Source organism: Ascaphus truei, chromosome 1 (assembly GCF_040206685.1).
Source record: "Ascaphus truei isolate aAscTru1 chromosome 1, aAscTru1.hap1, whole genome shotgun sequence".
NCBI classification, from domain to species: Eukaryota; Metazoa; Chordata; class Amphibia; order Anura; family Ascaphidae; genus Ascaphus; species Ascaphus truei.
This window is the reverse complement of record NC_134483.1, coordinates 410,144,265-410,162,190: the sequence shown is the minus strand read 5'-3', so window position 1 is coordinate 410,162,190 and position 17,926 is coordinate 410,144,265.

Below are 17,926 nucleotides of genomic sequence, written 5' to 3'. Positions count from 1 at the left end.
CCTCTCTAACTGGGTGGGTAGCTAAGTTAATTAGCACCCCCAAACATATATATATATATATATATATATATATGTATATATATACTCAAAAATGAATAGACAATCTCGATCTGTGGCTAACGAAATGCTTTTATTTGTGCGAGCTTTCAAGATACACTGATCTCTTCTTCCGGCGGTGTTACAATGAATAAAGCACGCAAGCACGCCGGAAGAGATCAATGTATCTCGAAAGCACGCACAAATAAAGTGTTTCGTTTGCCACAGAATGGTATCATCTATTCTTTTTTAATTATTGAAGCTCGGTTAACATGGTACTGATACCTCTATATATATACATATATATATATATATATATATATATATATATATGTATATATATGTATATGTATCAGTACCGTGTTAGCCGAGCTTCAATAATCAAAAAATGAATAGACGATACCGTTCTGTGGCTTACGAAATGTGCACATTTGTTGGGAGAATTTTGTGTTGTATGTGTTGGCAAGTGGGTTTTTGAGGATGATTCCTTTCGGGATCAGATGCTCCTTTTTGCATTTTGCATTTCGTTAGCCACAGAATGGTATCGTCTATTTATTTTTTGATTATATATATGTAGCCCTTTTTCTGACGCTCCCAAAGAGACTACGGGTACTGCACACACGTGTGGCTCCAGGAGATCTGAGCCTCCGCTAGCTGGTAATGTCTTTTATAACTGGAGTGGCTCCGCCACGCTCCTATGGAGTATTGTCCTTATAACAGTAGTGGCTCAGCCACGCTCCTAATGAGTACTGTATGTCTCTGTCCCGTCACAGCATGCCCCACACACCGTGTCCTAGTACTAATAGAAAAGATTGCTCCGTGTACTTAGGCCTTTGGCCACTCACTAGTGTCCCCAAAGAGTTACGCCTAAGGCGGGATCAGCGCCTGTTGACCGGTGTTGGTGCACTTTCTGTAAATATCTTCCGGTCACTGTGGTGACCGGTAACAACTTCGAAAAGGATCAGGTGAATCCTCTGCTTGCCTTTCATGTCGCGCTGTGCCGCTGCCTGGTCCCAGACAGCTCGCCACCACCTTGCTCTGCACACTGGTCCCTGACTGTCTACACAGTAAGGTGAATGATCTCTACCACTATGGGCATCCCTGCAGCACAGCAGCCTACTGTGACTCAGGGATTCTCCTAAGGGTCTGCGGTGTAAAGCTATCCTATGTAGGTGGGTCACGGACCCCCTGCACACACACCCTCCTCCTTTACCTTCCGGATCCCCTCTGCCTAGCGTGGCCTCTCCCCCACGCTTCCCTTTCTTCCTCCCGTAATCCCAGCCTTCTGATTGGCTCCTCACATCAGATGACTGTCCCAGAGCTCATGGGAGTTGTAGTTTGCCAACGGAGCCTTTTCCTTATTGGTCCGTCGTTCGCGCGCTTACACCGTGCATGCGCGACCTCTCCGCCCTGTCAGTGCCCTCTGAAAGGTTGCGCAACAACATGGCGGCGCCTTATACTGTCGGGCCGCCGCGAAACCTGCACCACTCCCTCCGAGCCCTCACTGCAACCACCTGAGGTACTTAACACACCCCTACATTCTCCCCCTTGCAGAATCCAACGACCTCGCTTGGGTCATAATCATTTACGTAACTATACACAGAATGTTATATAATAAAAATTACACAACATATTTACGATCTTACTTACCAGCTCTAGATTAGATTGCACATTTCATTCAACATTACAGCAACAGACTGCACTCTGCTGCGAGCCCACTGCTGAGCCTCATAATGGGGTGCCCCGAATCTATCATAAGCCATCCTCATTGGAGGTTGACCAGTTCTTTGGCTTCGGCAAATTTGCTCTTCAGCTACCTCCTCGGGAGAGTAGCAAGTCTCGTTTGGCATTTCCAACTCTGCCCTTGAGGGGCTTAATAGGTCTACAAAGTCTTTTTGGGGCACAAAGCACGGGCTCTGCGGGTCTAGTGGCTGGCTCACTGGTGTCAGCGTATCTGTCGTTGGACCAAGGGGCTCTTTACTCGTAGCTCCTTTGGGAGATGCCCCCGCGGCCGGAAGGCCCCTTTGAGAAGTTCCATCCATAGGATTCTCAGAGGTGGCATTTATTACAGTCTCTGGGCCATCCTCTGTACTTTCAGCTTCTCCATCAATTGAAACAGTGGGCGCTTCCAATTCGTTGTCCCCTACTTGAGGTATGGGGACCAGATGATTCCTATGCCATACCTTTACCCGGCCTTCAGAGTCCTTGATGCGGTACACCGGGAGGCCAGGCATCTGTGATTCCACCTCATACACCCCATCTCTCCACCGATCAGCCAGTTTCTGCTTTCCGGGAATGCCCAAATTACGAAGGAGAATAGCATCCCCCGGGCGGATCTCTTTATTTCGCACCTTGTGATCGTAGCGCCTTTTGTTGCTCGCATTTAATTGCGCCGCCGCCTTTTCAGCCAATTTTTAGGCCTGCTGCAGACTGTCTTGTTGTCTTTGTACATATCAAAAGTGTGTCCTGTTGGATACCCCATCGGTAGATACCCGCAGTCGCACATCCACGGGTAGCCTAGCTTCTCTTCCAAACATCAAGAAATTCGGAGTATACCCTGTAGACTCGTGGTGAGTACAGTTATAGGCATGCACCAGCGTCTCCACATGCTTGCTGCACTCCGTCTTCTGAGAACCTTTTATTGTCCCCAGAATGTCAAGTAGCGTTCGGTTGAACCGTTCAGGCATAGCATCCCCTTCTGGGTGGTATGGGGTAGTTCGTGACTTAGCTATATTCAACAATTTCAGCAGTTCTCTAATGAGAGTACTCTCGAAATCACTGCCTTGATCTGAGTGTAGTTGGTTCGGTAATCCATAATGAATGAAGTATTTCTCCCACAATACACTAGCCACGGTCACCGCCCGTTGATCTTTGGTGGGGAACGCTTGGGCGTATCTTGTATAGTGGTCTGTAATCACTAGTACGTTACCGATGCCCCGGGTGTCTGGCTCGATACACAAGAAATCCATGCACACCAAATCCATAGGACCGGAGCTCTTCAGATGGGCCATGGGGGCCGCCCGAGTGAGGAGTGTTTTCCTCTGTATACAGCGGGTACACCGTCGGCAATGCATTTCCACCGATTCTCTCATTTTTGGCCAATAGAACCGGTCCCGGAGTAACCCGAACGTTTTGTCTATACCCAGATGGCGATGATCATCATGTAGTGCCCGAAGTACCATATTTCTCAGCTTTTGAGGCAGGAATAGTTGTCGCCGGTCGGGATGATTATGGTACGGTATGACCCGATACAGTAGGCAATTGTCCAGTTCAAATTTCCCGAACTCGTTAAGTAGTAGTTTCACCAGTTCTCTGGGGGCTTGCTTAAGGATAGAGGGATCCCCTTGTTGCAGGGCTTGGCGAGCTAGCTCCACCACTGGGTCTTGAATCTGATGTTGCACCAGTTCTTTCCAGGAGATGATCTTATCCTCCATAATGTTCATCCCTTCCGGACGTTGGTACGCCCGTGGGACTGACCGGGATTGACACCCTAGTGAATCAGCTGGTCTCAACTCCGAAAAGGCCACCTGATCGTTGACCACTGCTGCTAGTGAGCATAGAGCACGTATGCCAGGCCCCGGAATTTCTTCCCACACCTCATCAATGGTAGGTTGAAGTCCCGGTCTCCGTGACAGAGCATCGGCCCCTATGTTGGTAGGCCCTGGTTTGTATTTAAGATTGAACCGATAGTTGGCCAGTGCCGCCAACCATCGGTGACCAGTCGCATCCAATTTGGCGGACGTGTTGATATAAATCATTGAGTTGTTATCTGTCCTGACTTCAAACTGTACCCCATACAAGTAATCATGCAGCTTATCTACTACCGCCCATTTGAGGGCTAGGAACTCCAACTTGTGGACCGGATAATTCTGTTTGCTTAGGGTCAAGCTTCGACTTGCATACGCCACTGGCCGGAGCCCCGTATCGTGTTTCTGGTGCAACACTGCTCCCAAGCCGCTGAAGCTGGCATCCACATGTAGAACGTACTCTCGGTCGGGATCAGCGTAGGCCAGCACCGGGGCCTGCGTTAGGTTGGTTTTCAATTTCAAGAATGCTTGCTCACACGCAGGAGTCCATTTCTCTAAAAAGGGGGTTTGCGCAGTGCAGTGGTGGCTTTCCTGCCTCGGTCTTCAGGATAGATTTTTAAGAGGTTGTTCAAAATCTTAGCTTTGCTTGAGTAGCCCTCCACAAATCGCCGGTAATAGCTGCAGAACCCCAGGAAGGACCGTAGTTCCTGAACGTTGTTGGGCCGGGGCCAATTCACTACCGCCTCTATCTTCCCTGGGTCGGTGGATATCCCTTCTGCTGATACAATGTGGCCCACATAGGTCACGGACGTGCGGCAGAACTTGCATTTGTCCAGGGACAGCTTAAGTCCCTCCTTTTGGAGTCGGTCCAACACCTTTAACAGCCGCTCTTCATGCTCCTCCAGCGTCTTCCCGAACACTATAATGTCGTCCAGGTACACCAAGCATTCTTGCGGTTCATATCTCCCAGTGTCTTTTCCATTAACCTCTGGAAGGTGGCCGGAGCTCCACATATCCCTTGCGGCATACGGGGGAACTGGTAGAACCCTAGCAGGCAGATGAAAGCGGTTCTCTCCTGATCTTCCAGGTCCATGGGCACCTGATAATACCCTGATCGCAAGTCCAGCACGCTGAACCATTTACTCCCCGTCAAGGCGTTCAGAAGGTCCTCGATGCGTGGCAGTGTGTACTGATCAGGTACCGTGCGGTTGTTCAATGTCCTATAATCTATGCAGAGACGTACGGTCCCATTCTTTTTGCGGACCACCACGATAGGCGAGGCGTAGGGGCTGCGGGATCCTTGAACAATACCGGCTTCCTCCATCTCGGCTATTAGTCTCCTCACCTCTTCCACATCCCGGGGTGCTATGCGGTGGGAACGTTCGCGGTATGGTGCGGTATCGCTCAATCGAATGGTGCGACGGGCGCTGCGACTGCACCCCACATACATATCACTTATGGAAAACACTCCCCATCGCTCTTCCAGTTTGGTCTGCAGTCTTCCTTTCCATTCCTCCGTCAATGGCGAGTCTCCGAAGTCAAACACCAACGTTGGGGTAACGGCATGGGCGGCAGCCACCGGGCGGTCACCGGCCGTCTTCCCTTCCGGAGTTACTGGATAGATTCTACCCAATGGTTGTCGGTGGTCAATGCACATGAGGTACGGAGAAAGGTTTTGGACGTATACCTGGGTCTGTGCCGGAATCTTCCCTGACCATTTCTTCACTGAAGCCAATATTTCGTAGCCAAGCCGCTGGTCATCATGTGTCGTGCTTTCCACGGAGAATAATTGATCCTCCGGTCGTCTGGCTGGATAATGACAGGCACCAACCATCATTCTTCCTGTCCTGGGAGGGATCTCGGTCAGCCCCCGCTCTTGGCTATACAGCATCCCGTGCTCCTCTAATTCACCCTCTTCCTGCAGATACATGCAAATCACAGCTTGCACGATGTCTGTATTGGTTCCCATGATTATCGGGGCGCTGGGGTGATCCTGGGGTTCTGGGCATACTAGCCCTTCAACCTCCATGGGATGATGCTTGCCGGTGTTCAACTGCGGGATGTCTAGATGTACCTTCACCACTCCGTCAATAGGGTAGTCTTCATGGCTCAGCCCTCTCAATCGCAAGGAGTCAGCAGATAGTAGCGGCAGTCGATGCAAGTGTTGATCGTAGAAGGGCCGATACACTATGGTCACCTGGGACCCAGTATCCATCAGTGCAGAGGCGTAGATGCCTTCAATCACCACCTTGACGATGGCCGCTGGTCCGATTCGACAACTTGCAGAGGACTGGACCGCGGCTTCGCCGGCCTGCGGGGTACACAGCATGGACTTGGCCGGCCGGGGCACCGTTCTCCGTGAGAAGGTGCAGTGCGCTCGAATGTGCCCCATCTTTCCACAAGCATAGCACTGGAAGTGACTGCGGTAGGCATTATCTCGGAAGGTCGGCGATGTTCTCCCCAACGCAGAGCGCTCAAGGGTGGCTGCAGACGCCTCAAGGTCCTCTTTTTCCGGGTTCGCATCCCCGGGTGTCTCGGCTTTAGCCTTCAACTTTTTGGTGTCTTTAGCCGCAACCACCGTCTTCTTTCCCGGGGTTAAGTCACGCCCCAGTAGCACAGTCTCATGTGCTTGGACCCGATTCATCAGGTCGTCGAACGCCAGTGCTTGGCCCGGCACGAGACAGCCGCTGACGCGTACGGACACCGGGTGCAATGGGAGGAGTCCCCTCAGTAGCTGGGTGGTGCGCAGTCCGTTGGCATCCACCTTCTGCACCTCCCCCTTTCTCATCAGGGTCCACAGATCGAGGCGCAGACGTCTAAGGAAATCCGACACCATCTCTCCCTTTTTCTGGGCCAGAGCATGGAATCTGGCCATCAGGGCGAATGCATCCACAGGAACCCCATACGTTTTGGTAAGGGAGTAAATGATGCCCGCCGTATCAGCATCCGGGTGGTTGTCCCGATAGCAATGCAATGTGGGACGCTGGGGGTCGTAGGCACTCAATTATACGCTGTCTCCGGACGGCATCTGTGCAGGACCATTCAGGAAGTACCTGTTCCGTGTGTTCCAGCCACTCTTCAAATCCGACTTCTCCCAGAGGGGTGGGTTTTCCAGAAAATGCCTTCAGCTTTCGGTATTGGTGGGACTGGGTGGAGTGGTGAATGGCTTCTGCCAGCACAGGGATGGAGGCATTATCCAACAGACCACTCCCAGCAGGAGAGTAGGCGTCTAGTCTCGACAGGCTGGTTCTACTCAACGCTGGCCTAATGGCTGAGGGGGTGAATGAAGTGCCTAGGCCCATTGCAGCGGGCCATCGGGGGTCAAACTGCTTTCAGGGGTAAGGAAAAGGCTGGTCGTGACTGTACTTGACGGGCCTGGATAACCCTTCTGGGGTGTGGATGCAGCCAGAGGTTCGGTGGGGCCCACCTGTACTAACGGGCAATGAATGCCAGGAGCATTGGGCAGGATTAGTACCGAGGGCAGGGCTTCGGGGCATATATCCTGGTCAATGACGAATAGTATCTTACGCTAGTTATGTTCCCTGTCATAGTAGTGATTTTGCACTCAGGCACTATCCAGGAGCGGGAGTTTCCTGGCTTGATCAGTCACCGGGCCCAGGGAGAGGATAGCGGGAACATGTCCCACAGCGAGGGCACTTGTCAGGGGAATTTCATGCCGTTGAGCCCACTTGCGCACCTCAGGCTGCAAGGGCGCAAACATGGCAGGAAAAAAACTATCGCACAGTTGAGAAAAAAAACTACAGGGCACCCCAGGTCTGAGCTCTCAGCAGCGCCTCCAAATGTAGCCCTTTTTCTGACGCTCCCAAATAATAGCAGCTTCAGTGCCTTAGTGGTTAGCCGCTAAGGCAATGAAGGGGTTAAGCAAGAGTACCTGATTTATTGGGGATAGAGCGGGTGGGTGAAGGGGGTAGTTGCCCCAGGGTCAGTGGTTAGGCCTACTGGGAAGGTTGCAGTTAACCCCTTCATTACCTAGTAGTAGTGAGTACCACTCTTAGCCACTTGATTCCCAGAATTCCAACACTTTGAATACATACAGTATTACACTATGTGTTGTTTTTTTTTCTTTTACTTTTCTGTAACTTCATTGCGCTTCCCTGTTTTGGACAATGTACAATTTGAGAAGGATTGTTGGAACAGTTCTTTTAGGTGTATGAGCTGCAAACAGTATTTACTTCAACTTTTCTTTCATGTTATGCACTATTTTTGCATCTTAAATCATTGCACATTGTTGATTGTTTTGTACTGGTGCGTTATCACTTGGGTACACTTTTGTCTTCATTATTCATGCATTTTAGCTTTAACATGCTTATTTTGCACTTTGTGTATGTCTTGGATAGAACACAGCTTCTTTTTTTCACTGTGCGTGTGGGGCGAGGAGCACCATTTGTAACACCTTTTTTCCACAATACTAATAATCCTCTCAGGACAGGGAATTCAATTCATGCCCAGAGTTCAAGGAGTTAAAAGCTGAAAGCACCTGAGCATGAATAACCCTGTTCTGAAGGGATCATTACAGTTATAATGCAACTTAATGTTTCCACTAGAGGCTGTAACTCAAGTGAAACTTAAACAATAAGGTGTAAGTGAAACAAGGCTGAAATTCAGCAGATCACCTTCAGTTTTTCTCCTCTGCATCTCATGGTTATGGATCTCATCTTTGTGACATCCCTTGACTCACTCAATGCTGACTTGCCTGTACAATCTTTAATTTGTGGTCTCCAGCAATGCTCTTCCCTCCCCTGTCCACTTAACCAAACAGCCAGGCGTAGAAGTGTGGAGCTAATTAAAATACAAAGAGCTTTGTGCTCAGAAGTAATATAATTAATAATTAAAAAATGCAATTTTGGAGATGCTATTCTCAGTGTGCACTTTTTAGGAAAGAAATGTATACGTGTTTATATGTGTTGTGTTTAAAAGTGAGCCACAAGGCTTTTGGTAGGACAGCTAATACTTATTTTATTCCTGATGCCTCATTATTCGTTTTGTTTCAATGAGTGATAGTTGATTTCTCAAGGGCGACATGATGCCCCAAGTTCTTCAGGGGCAGGACAGTGAGTGGTGGGGGACTAAAAGAATCAGGATGCCAGGGACTTTAATAAAATAGGAACATCTTTATTTATACAGCAACAGAGGCAATAGTCACTTCTGTAAACAATAACTTCTCCTTCTGGTTGTTTCTCCAGGGCCTCTACCAGAAGGGCTCTATTCTTACGAGGGAGCGGAAATAGTGGGCAGGGTGTCCCAGATAATTAATCCACAAAATACTAGTCAATTTGGGCACACCTTGCTACATAGCCATTGATCCGGTCCTGCCAATGGTCTAGCACACTTGGTAGCGGCTGTTTTGCCGGGACCAAATCTCCACCGGCATTTTGCCACAAGTGACCTCACTACAGGGACACTCAGCTACCAGCCGTTTCGCCACTAAGGTAACTCCATAACCATAGCCCTTACCCTAAAATCCCATAATCTAACCCATAATGATAATGTTACCCCTTACCCTAAAAACCTTAACCCTTACCCTAAAATCCCTTATCCTAACCATGCTATGAAGGGTCATATAAGAAGGTTGTTAAGCCATCCAACAAAGAGGAATTAAGAAAAGGAATACTGAGTTTCTGGAACGACATACTCACCGTACAAAAATGCAACAATTACATTGACCATATTAGCAGTATTTGCACGTACATTTAGAGTGTAATGGGCAGGCCACCGGCATGTCTTAAGGTACTGTACTGTAATAAGGTAAGTACAAGTATAGTAAGTTTAGTACAGGTAAGTATGGTACTGACAATAGCCTGTTTCAATGTTAGAATTATATTAAAGGTACTGTAATTGAACGTTAACCATTTTATATTTGTGGGGAAAGGTGCAATGAAGTTAAGCCATCTTTAGATAAAGCTGCGATGAGCACGCAACAGGATTACAGTAGGATGAAAATTTGAACTGTTTTAAAACGTAATACAAGTTAAAACTCCCTTGGGAACATGGTTTTGTGTGTGATATTTCCATATAATGTATAAAAAGCAGACCAAGTCTACTCAAATGTGAAGGTTTTGAATAGTATTCCCCCTCCTTAAAAAAAAGTGTATGCCACCCCTAAAGAAATAAAAAGGAAGTGATTTTAGGAATGTAAAAATTGATAAAATATAAAAAAAATGCACCACATTATGTTTTCTTAAAAGCACTAATTTATTAAGCCCTTGTCGAGAAATAATAAAAAAATAAATGAAATGCCTTTTTTTTTCTTTCTGACTTGCAATTAACATTGGCAGTGAAGTCATTCTTGAGAAATCATAATGCAGGACTTATCACCCCTGTGCATGCGTGTGAAAACGGTAAAGACATTTCTCAGCCAAGAATCAAAGGCTTAAAGCCAATGTGTCTTTTGTTTTTTTAACATACGTCCCATGGCCAGGCAGAGGGAGGTGTGGAGAACACGTCCAATGCTTTTTCCTTTGCTTTGGGAGGGTGAGGGGGTGGGGAAAGGTGCAATTAAGTTAAGCCATCTTTGGCTAAAGCTGTGATGAGCACGCAGCAAGATTACAGTAGAATGAAAATCATTTGAACTGTTTTAAAATGTAATTTAAGTTTAAACTCCCTTGAGAACATGTTTCTGTGTGTGTGAAATTTCCATAAACAGTATGAAAAGCAGACCAAGCCTACTCAAATTTATAGGTTTTGAATAGTATTTCCCCTCCTTAAAATAAAGTGTAAGCCACCTCCTAAAGAAATAAAAAGGAAGTGATTTTATGAATGTAAAAATTGATAAAATATTTTTAAAATGCATCACTTTATGTTTTCTTAAAACCACTCATGTTTTAAGCCCTTGTCGAGAAATTAAAAACAAAAAACAAAAAAAGATATGCCTTTTTCTTTTTTTCTTTTTTCTGACTTGCAATTAACATTGGCAGTGAAGTCATTCTTGAGAAATCACAATGCAGGACTTTATTTATTGAGTTATTAATATTTATTTTTGGGGTTTCTTATCCGAATTAATTACACATGCAAAGTCTAATTACTGTATACTGTAAAATGCAACATCATTGATAAAAGAAAACAGTAACAAACAGTAGTGTTTTCCATAATCCCGGAAGTGGAATACTGTATAAACAAAATACATCTCGTTGTGAAATTTTAGTACAGGCTATGATGTGCAGTAATTGAATAGATCACATACTGTACACTACTACAGTGGATACTGTAGTGTGTTGTCAAAAATATTAGCGTGGCAAAGTTTTAAAATCGTTATGCTTGTATTAATGACAGACTGTATAAAAGTAAAAAAGACAACGTTTTAAAAAGTGAAATTAGAGTTCCATCGAACTCAATCCTTATCTTTTGCTGCTCGATTTCAAAGTTTCTTTTCTGGAAAAAAATAAATTATGCTATTATTTCCAGTACTGCGCATGCATCAACTTGCGCTATATGGTGCATGTCTACAAGCATACTGTACACTACTGTAGTGTCATTGGGAATTAACGCTAATACTGTATAGTGTAACACTGTAAAGTACAGTACATTATATTTACCTTCATTATAAACCTTGCCAACCGGTTGGAGATGAGCCAATGTCAGAGGTGTATTGTACGTAGAAGCTGGGGTCACTCATGTCATCTGCATTATAGTTTACAGGTGACTGCTGGTAGTCAGACTGGGCCAGGTAGCAATGATTGTAGTCAGGTGTGGCCAGGTAGCAATGATTTTAATCAGGCGGGGTCAGGTAGCAATGATTGTAATCAGGCGGGTTCACTAGGTTTTCAGTGACGGTCGGCCAGCTATTGCAATCGTATTGGAATGACGGGGTGTATTGTGCGTAGAAGCTGGGGTCACTCATATCGTCTGCATTATAGTTGACAGTTGACTGCTGAAGCCGGTAGTCAGACGTGGCCAGGTAGCAATCATTGTTGACAGGTGGGGTCAGGAAGCAACGATTGTAATTAGGCGGGTTCACTAGGTTTTCAGTGACGTCAGTGACGATCGGCCCGTTATTGCAATCGTATTGGCAAGCCGGGGTTGGTACATTGCAGGGAGAGGAAATACGAATCTTAAAAGGATTAAACTCGACCTTTCTCCTTTTGAAGTTGCCATCAGCAAACATACACTGGCGACACACTTTATTCGAGCTCGGCTAGTCCCACGAATTCGGGTATACCCGGGTGTATTGAGGTTTGTGACTGTTTTCTGCCCGAGTGCATTGAGTTATTTTCCGGCAGGGATTGAAGCATTTTATTCCCGCTGGCTGCAATACTGCACAGTACATATATATATACTGCATTACAATTCATGAATTTATGCCATCTGGTAGACACGCGAAGCATTGCAGCCTATTAAATCCTAATCATTATCATTTAACAGATCAGCCGCCCGTCAGCCAGGCATGAACCCAGGCTGGGAAGGCAAATGCAACGGGGCTTGTCAGAGGTGAGGAGCGGCGCATTCCAGGTATCTGCCAGGTACATACCGGGTATTTGCTCGAATAAAGTGTGTCGGTGCAGTACCGGCAAAACCTGGGAGCACAGAGCAATAACCCCTGCTATCTCCCTCAGGAGGGGCAGCGCGACAAAAACAATTCTCATTAGTAAATCTTTGCCTTATCGAATGCTTCTACCCACGATGGTTAGGTGAAAATTTGAAATAATCGTAGTTCTCAATGATATGATGATATATCTCTGCTAAAGTTGCATTCTTACCTGTTCCAGCATTAATTGCAGAAAATATTAGATATGCTTAACTGACGTTCGGTTTTGAGTAAAGACTTGGCATGATGTTGAGTTTACAGGTTCGGTCTGTTCATCAATTGTGCGGGCATAGCAATTGAGAATAATGTACCCAACATTGTGTTTAGATACTGAAATTATGAAAACGCCTACATTTGATAACGTCTTCAGCGTTTTCAGTGACCAAGGTAATTTACAATGGATCACTGTGGTGGACTATCTTTTTATCTGGTTTTTAACCACCTGCATATTGACGCATACAGTACAGTAACGGTGCTATGCACTGGATAGGGGATTCATTTTGCCACCTGGTGGATACGCGAAGAACTGCACCCAAATAAATCAGAATCCAGGTAATTCAAAGAAATCAACAACGCTAAACACAGGTGTGATAGGCTGCGTTAATGCTAGCATTCGCCGAGAATAACGAGTGAATCACACGTGAAATACAGCAGACTTTATGAAAACTGCTCAGAGAAATGTTCGAATAACGTCCTCTGGATCTATAAATATGAGCATTTGAAATGTTATGGCTGGGTCCTACCATGATTGCTGTACCTTGTGAACCCAGTTCCTTACACTAGAACAGCAGCACTGCAAAGATAATCATGTTTACATATCCACATACTGTACATTGTAATAGAGTTATAATTTGGATGGTTGAAAAATGGATTCAAGTATCTTTATAAGCCAGGAAGTGTTTTAGACTTTTATAAAGAGAAAGTGATTGTGTTTTAATTTTTTTTACATTTTACAGAGCTAAAGATCTGGAAGATGGTCTCACTTCAAGCAGCAAAACATGTGAAATCTTATGATTTAAGTCTTTGTCGACGGAGAGCAACGCAGGACACTTCCTCTCTTTCTCTCTGGCGACTGCACTGCTGGGCACTTCACTTGATCTCTGTAGCTTTCTAGTACCACGTGACACTACGCGTTTCTTCCGACACAGCGGATTTCATCAGGGGACTCTCACAGACCAGGAACAGCAGGCTGCAATCTCGGGTTGCCGGAGGAATCTGGAAATGGTGACACCAGCAGCAGGGAGGTCTTACACAGATACACTCAATGATGGAGCTTTCTGATGGCGGTCTGGTGACTTGTTGGTGCATGAGCTTGCTCATACAACGCTTTATATCTTGTGGCAAATTGTGAGTTTGCATTTGTCTCAGTTCATGTTATTAAAACCTTGTTCTCAGATTTTACACAAGGATCGGGCGCTTCTTTCTCTTTTCGTTTCTCTAATATATATAAATGTAGAACAAACAAAACACTAATTTCAGTGATACATTATATAATGACACAAGGGAGGTGCTCACCCAATAAAGTGCTATGTCTGTCCCTAAGATGCCGCCACAAGGTCCTCAACCCAAAATGTGCCTTGATGGTAATTACAGGAACAGATTGACCTAAGCGCAAATAGGAAACTGTAACGCCTGTATGCCCGCAGACCTGGCCAGTCCCCAGTACTGAGGTGGGTAAGGGTAAAACACGCACCCACAGCAGTGAGGGCGTGCCCGAAGTGTGGTAATTGCGTTGCCGGGCCTGGTGAGTAAGGGTTAACGTTATACTTGCTGAATCCGGGGTGCCAGAGATCGGAAGGTAATGTCCAAAAGCCAGAGTTCAGGGGTTGGAGAGAGCAGCGTAGTGATGTCCGAAAGCCAGGGTTCAAGAGCAGGCGAAGGCAGCGTAGTCAAGTCCAAAGCAGAGTTCAAGTTCAAACCAAAGGAATCCAAACAGGGGCAGGGACAGGAACCAGAGCTGAAACAGACAAGGGAGCTGGGCATAGAAACTGCACACACAGGAGCTACAGGAAAGCTATGCAGAGCAAGGACTGAGAGGACAGAGAGAGGTTATATGGAAGAAAGGCCAATAGGGGTGAAGGGAGGAGCAGAGGTTTGAGTGGGTAATTGCAGGGATAGGTCTGTGAGATCAGGGGAGGAGACAGGGAAGTAATCAAGGGTAATTGCCTGCAACCGACGGGGGGCAGAGCTAGTGCCTGGAGAGGGCTGGTAACTAGAGCGGGTGCGCGCGCCTTCTGTATCCTTGTTATGCGCGCGCACCGCGCGTGTACCAGAGCGTGGGGGAAGCATCGCGGAGGAGGCGCTCGGCACGGGAGACAGAGGGGAAGAAGGAGCAGAGGAACCAGGTAGTAAAAGGGCTGGGATGACGGAGGCACACCGAGGGGCGCGTGTACCACGACAGGAGGCAAGAGATCGGAAACGCGTGCGCTCGGTGAGAGAACCGTGCGCATGCGCAGTACGTGTGCCTGGGCGTGCGGACCGTGCCGTGAAGGAACGGCACAGGGAGGAGGATAGAGATTCGGGACGTAGGGGAGCGGGACAGCTAGCCTCCATGGGACCTGTGGTGACAGGGACACGCTGGAAAACGCGAGTCCCCCGATCCGTTACAGAAACAATAAAGAAAAACAAACATAGGGTAGTATGTCTGAACAGTTTGTAAGGGTTTTTCCTTGGTAAGTATTGCACTCATGCTTTCTTCAAATATATGTTGGAACCGGAATGAAGATTTTTTTTTTCTTTTAATCTTTCTGGCACCAGTGGTGATTAGATGCTGTCACTGGCTGCAGAAATTCCCAATCTGAGATCCTCTTGACTAGAATTGTCTCTGCGGTCTTAGGCACTCAACATCCTATCATGTAGTTGGTATGTATAGGTACAAGTAGAATAGGTACATGTAGAAAAAGAACACATACTGTATAGTGTAATTCTGATTTATTGAAAACACTTATTTAAACAGGTAAATATCTCACTCACAGATTACTCCAATGGTTTTGTTCAGTTTGAGAGAATAATCCACAGAGAGCCAGTCTCTCACCCCCGTCTCGGTCAGCGCTCCTCTACACCGGTGTTTCAGTGCGTAACCAGCTTCTCCCATCTTCACTTCTGCGTAACATGGTCTTGCAAACTCCCGTATCGTGCGGCTTGGGAGATATTCGCCGGCAATGCTCTAATGAGCTCCCGGAGCACTCACGGGGCAGCTGATGCCTCTCTCCTCGAGCACACGCACACAAACATACATAAGTTTGCTTGCCTTTGGAGTTTGATTGCATGTGCAGTCGGTCTTATTAAATCTTATATGGACTATTAAACGTTAAGAATTTTTCTAAATAATTACACGGAGCGAATTACTCATACCTACAGTTTTCATACCTATTGCCAAAGTTAATGCACTTGTAACGGTGTTTCCCCCACCCAATCGCAGATAGGAGCCATTACAAAGTGTATGGTGCATATACCTGCTGGCAACAGGAGGGCTGAGTCATCCCCGATGGTAGTGGGGACAAAGGAACAGGCTTCTGGGGTTCATACCCCACATATCTCCTTAGCAGTGCAGCGCCTCCATCTGCCATAGACTACAGGAGCTGAAGGTGATCTTCCACGGTAAACCTATTACTTCTCCCCCCAGTAAGGTCATGCACCAGTCAGGAGGTATATTGCCAAACAGGAACGGGTTTATTACTTCTCTCTGCAGTAACAGTTGCACAGCAGTCTTCTGCCGGATGCAGTCTGTCAGGTCAGCTATCACTGAAGATGGTCCCTGGACCATCACTAAAGGCCAAGGGCACCCGCTGCCATCCTAGCTCTTCCCCACCTTCCTAGCAGAGGCAGAGGTATGGTCTACACTCACTCTCCCAGGAGGGAAGAGCACATTGGAAGGCCCCAATCTCAGGCTCCCAGTTGTGTGACTTGCCTTCCTCAAGTGGGGGGAAGGAACAACTACAACTTTTGGGCGGTCCTGCCCTTAAGTACAGCCAGGAGGCGGGCACCCCGGTGTCCCAGCTACAACAGGATGTACCCCCCTCTGCTGTCACTCAAGTGAAGTACCAAAGGTGAGGGGGAAAACCCCATACCAACTACTGGCAACCTGATAGTACCAGGGTTTACTGCCAGGCCATTAGGTAGAATAGTAGTCAGGGATGATCCTGCTACACTCTCCCACTGGTGGATTCCCAACGACCCCACTTGGATCCTACATTTTTGGGTACCATTGTCAATGAATCCTGAACAAAAACAATAACTTATTTCACACAATTATATATTTCAATGAAACACAAAGCATACAGTTTACTGGAATGTCATCACATTAATATGCATGATATACAGTCCTCTGTGAAAAACAATTACATTTTGTATTGAAGGACACAACAATTGAATGCCCTGTGCAACATAGGTTCCTCCTAACCTTGAGAACCTTGTTATATTAGTGCTCCGGTTTTAATAGCTAACTAATGCTCTGCACTACTGGACACTGTTACTGAAAATACCTTGTTTAGGTGGTCTGCGCACGTGTCACAGACGTGCTCGCCACAAACCGGGACCGGACCGCGTGGCTGAGGTGGGGTTAGTCACCAACCTTAGACTGCGTAGCCTGATCCGGAGTGCGGATTTCATAGTCAAACGAAGCTGGGTCAGGTTTGGAGAAGGCAGCGTAGTCGGAATTCAGGCAGGGTTTCGGCAACGGGAAATCAGGTGAGCTCCACTTCAGAGCAGGAGCAACACCGCGGGAGTGACCTCTGCGCGAGGAGTGGGAACGGCCCATGGTACCGGTCGCAGAAAATGGAGATGGCAGACTGGAAGGCACACCCAGAGCAGCACTGGCAAACCAGTGCTTCAGCACAGAAGTCCAAACAGGCCTCAGTGATATGAAGAGCGTTGTCAGAATGCTCAAATACCCAGCTATAGGTAGGTGTATGACATATCAGTGCGTCAGTCCATATAACCAGATATAACCAGATAACGCCATAAATCCCTGAAAACCGAAAGTGAATGAGAAGACTCATCACACTCAATTTCATTGGAGGCAATAAGGCAACAATAAGGGCTGTAAACTCCAGAATACCTCCTTGTAGGGAAGACGTGCTTCTGCTGGTAGAATCCAAGTAGAGATGAGAAGAGTAGAGCACCGTCGAAAACAGACTCCTGTTTTCAACGGTGCTCTACTCTTCTCATCTCTACTCAGTGATATGTAGGCAGACCTCTGCTAGGGGAAAAAGCAGCAGGTCTCCGGAACCAGGAACGGAACCAAGAACAGACCTCTGCTGAAAGGAGAATAGCAGCAGGTCTCAGGAAACACTGGAACGGGAACCAGGAACAGGAACCAGGAACAGGACAAGCCAGGGGTTTGTGGCAGAACACAGTGACATCCAGGGTTGGATTATGCTCGGCACTGAGGCAGTGTGAGGGAAACGTATATAAAGGGCATAGAGCCAATCACAGGAGGGAGGTGTGTTAGCATTCCTCCAATGACGGAGTAGAGGGCTGACGCTGCAGTGAAAGGCAGCACATGTGCCATTGATTGCCAGAAGGAGGCTTTGAAAACTGCAGAGATCTGCAAGGCTAGAATCAAAGCTAGAAACGGATTCCTTACAGTACCCCCCTTCAGGTGGGACATCTGGGCAAACAGGATCAATCATAGATCTGGGGGACATGGAGTTGTTCCTAAACTTCCTTAGGTGAGAGGTGACATTGAAAGCCCACAGTTTGTTGGCCTTCCTTACCGTGCCCCCTCACCTGTGGGCAAGGACCCTGGGTGGGTGGACAGGACCACACATAGGTCTGGGAGACATAGAATTGTTTCTGAAGTGTCTCAGGCGAGAATTAG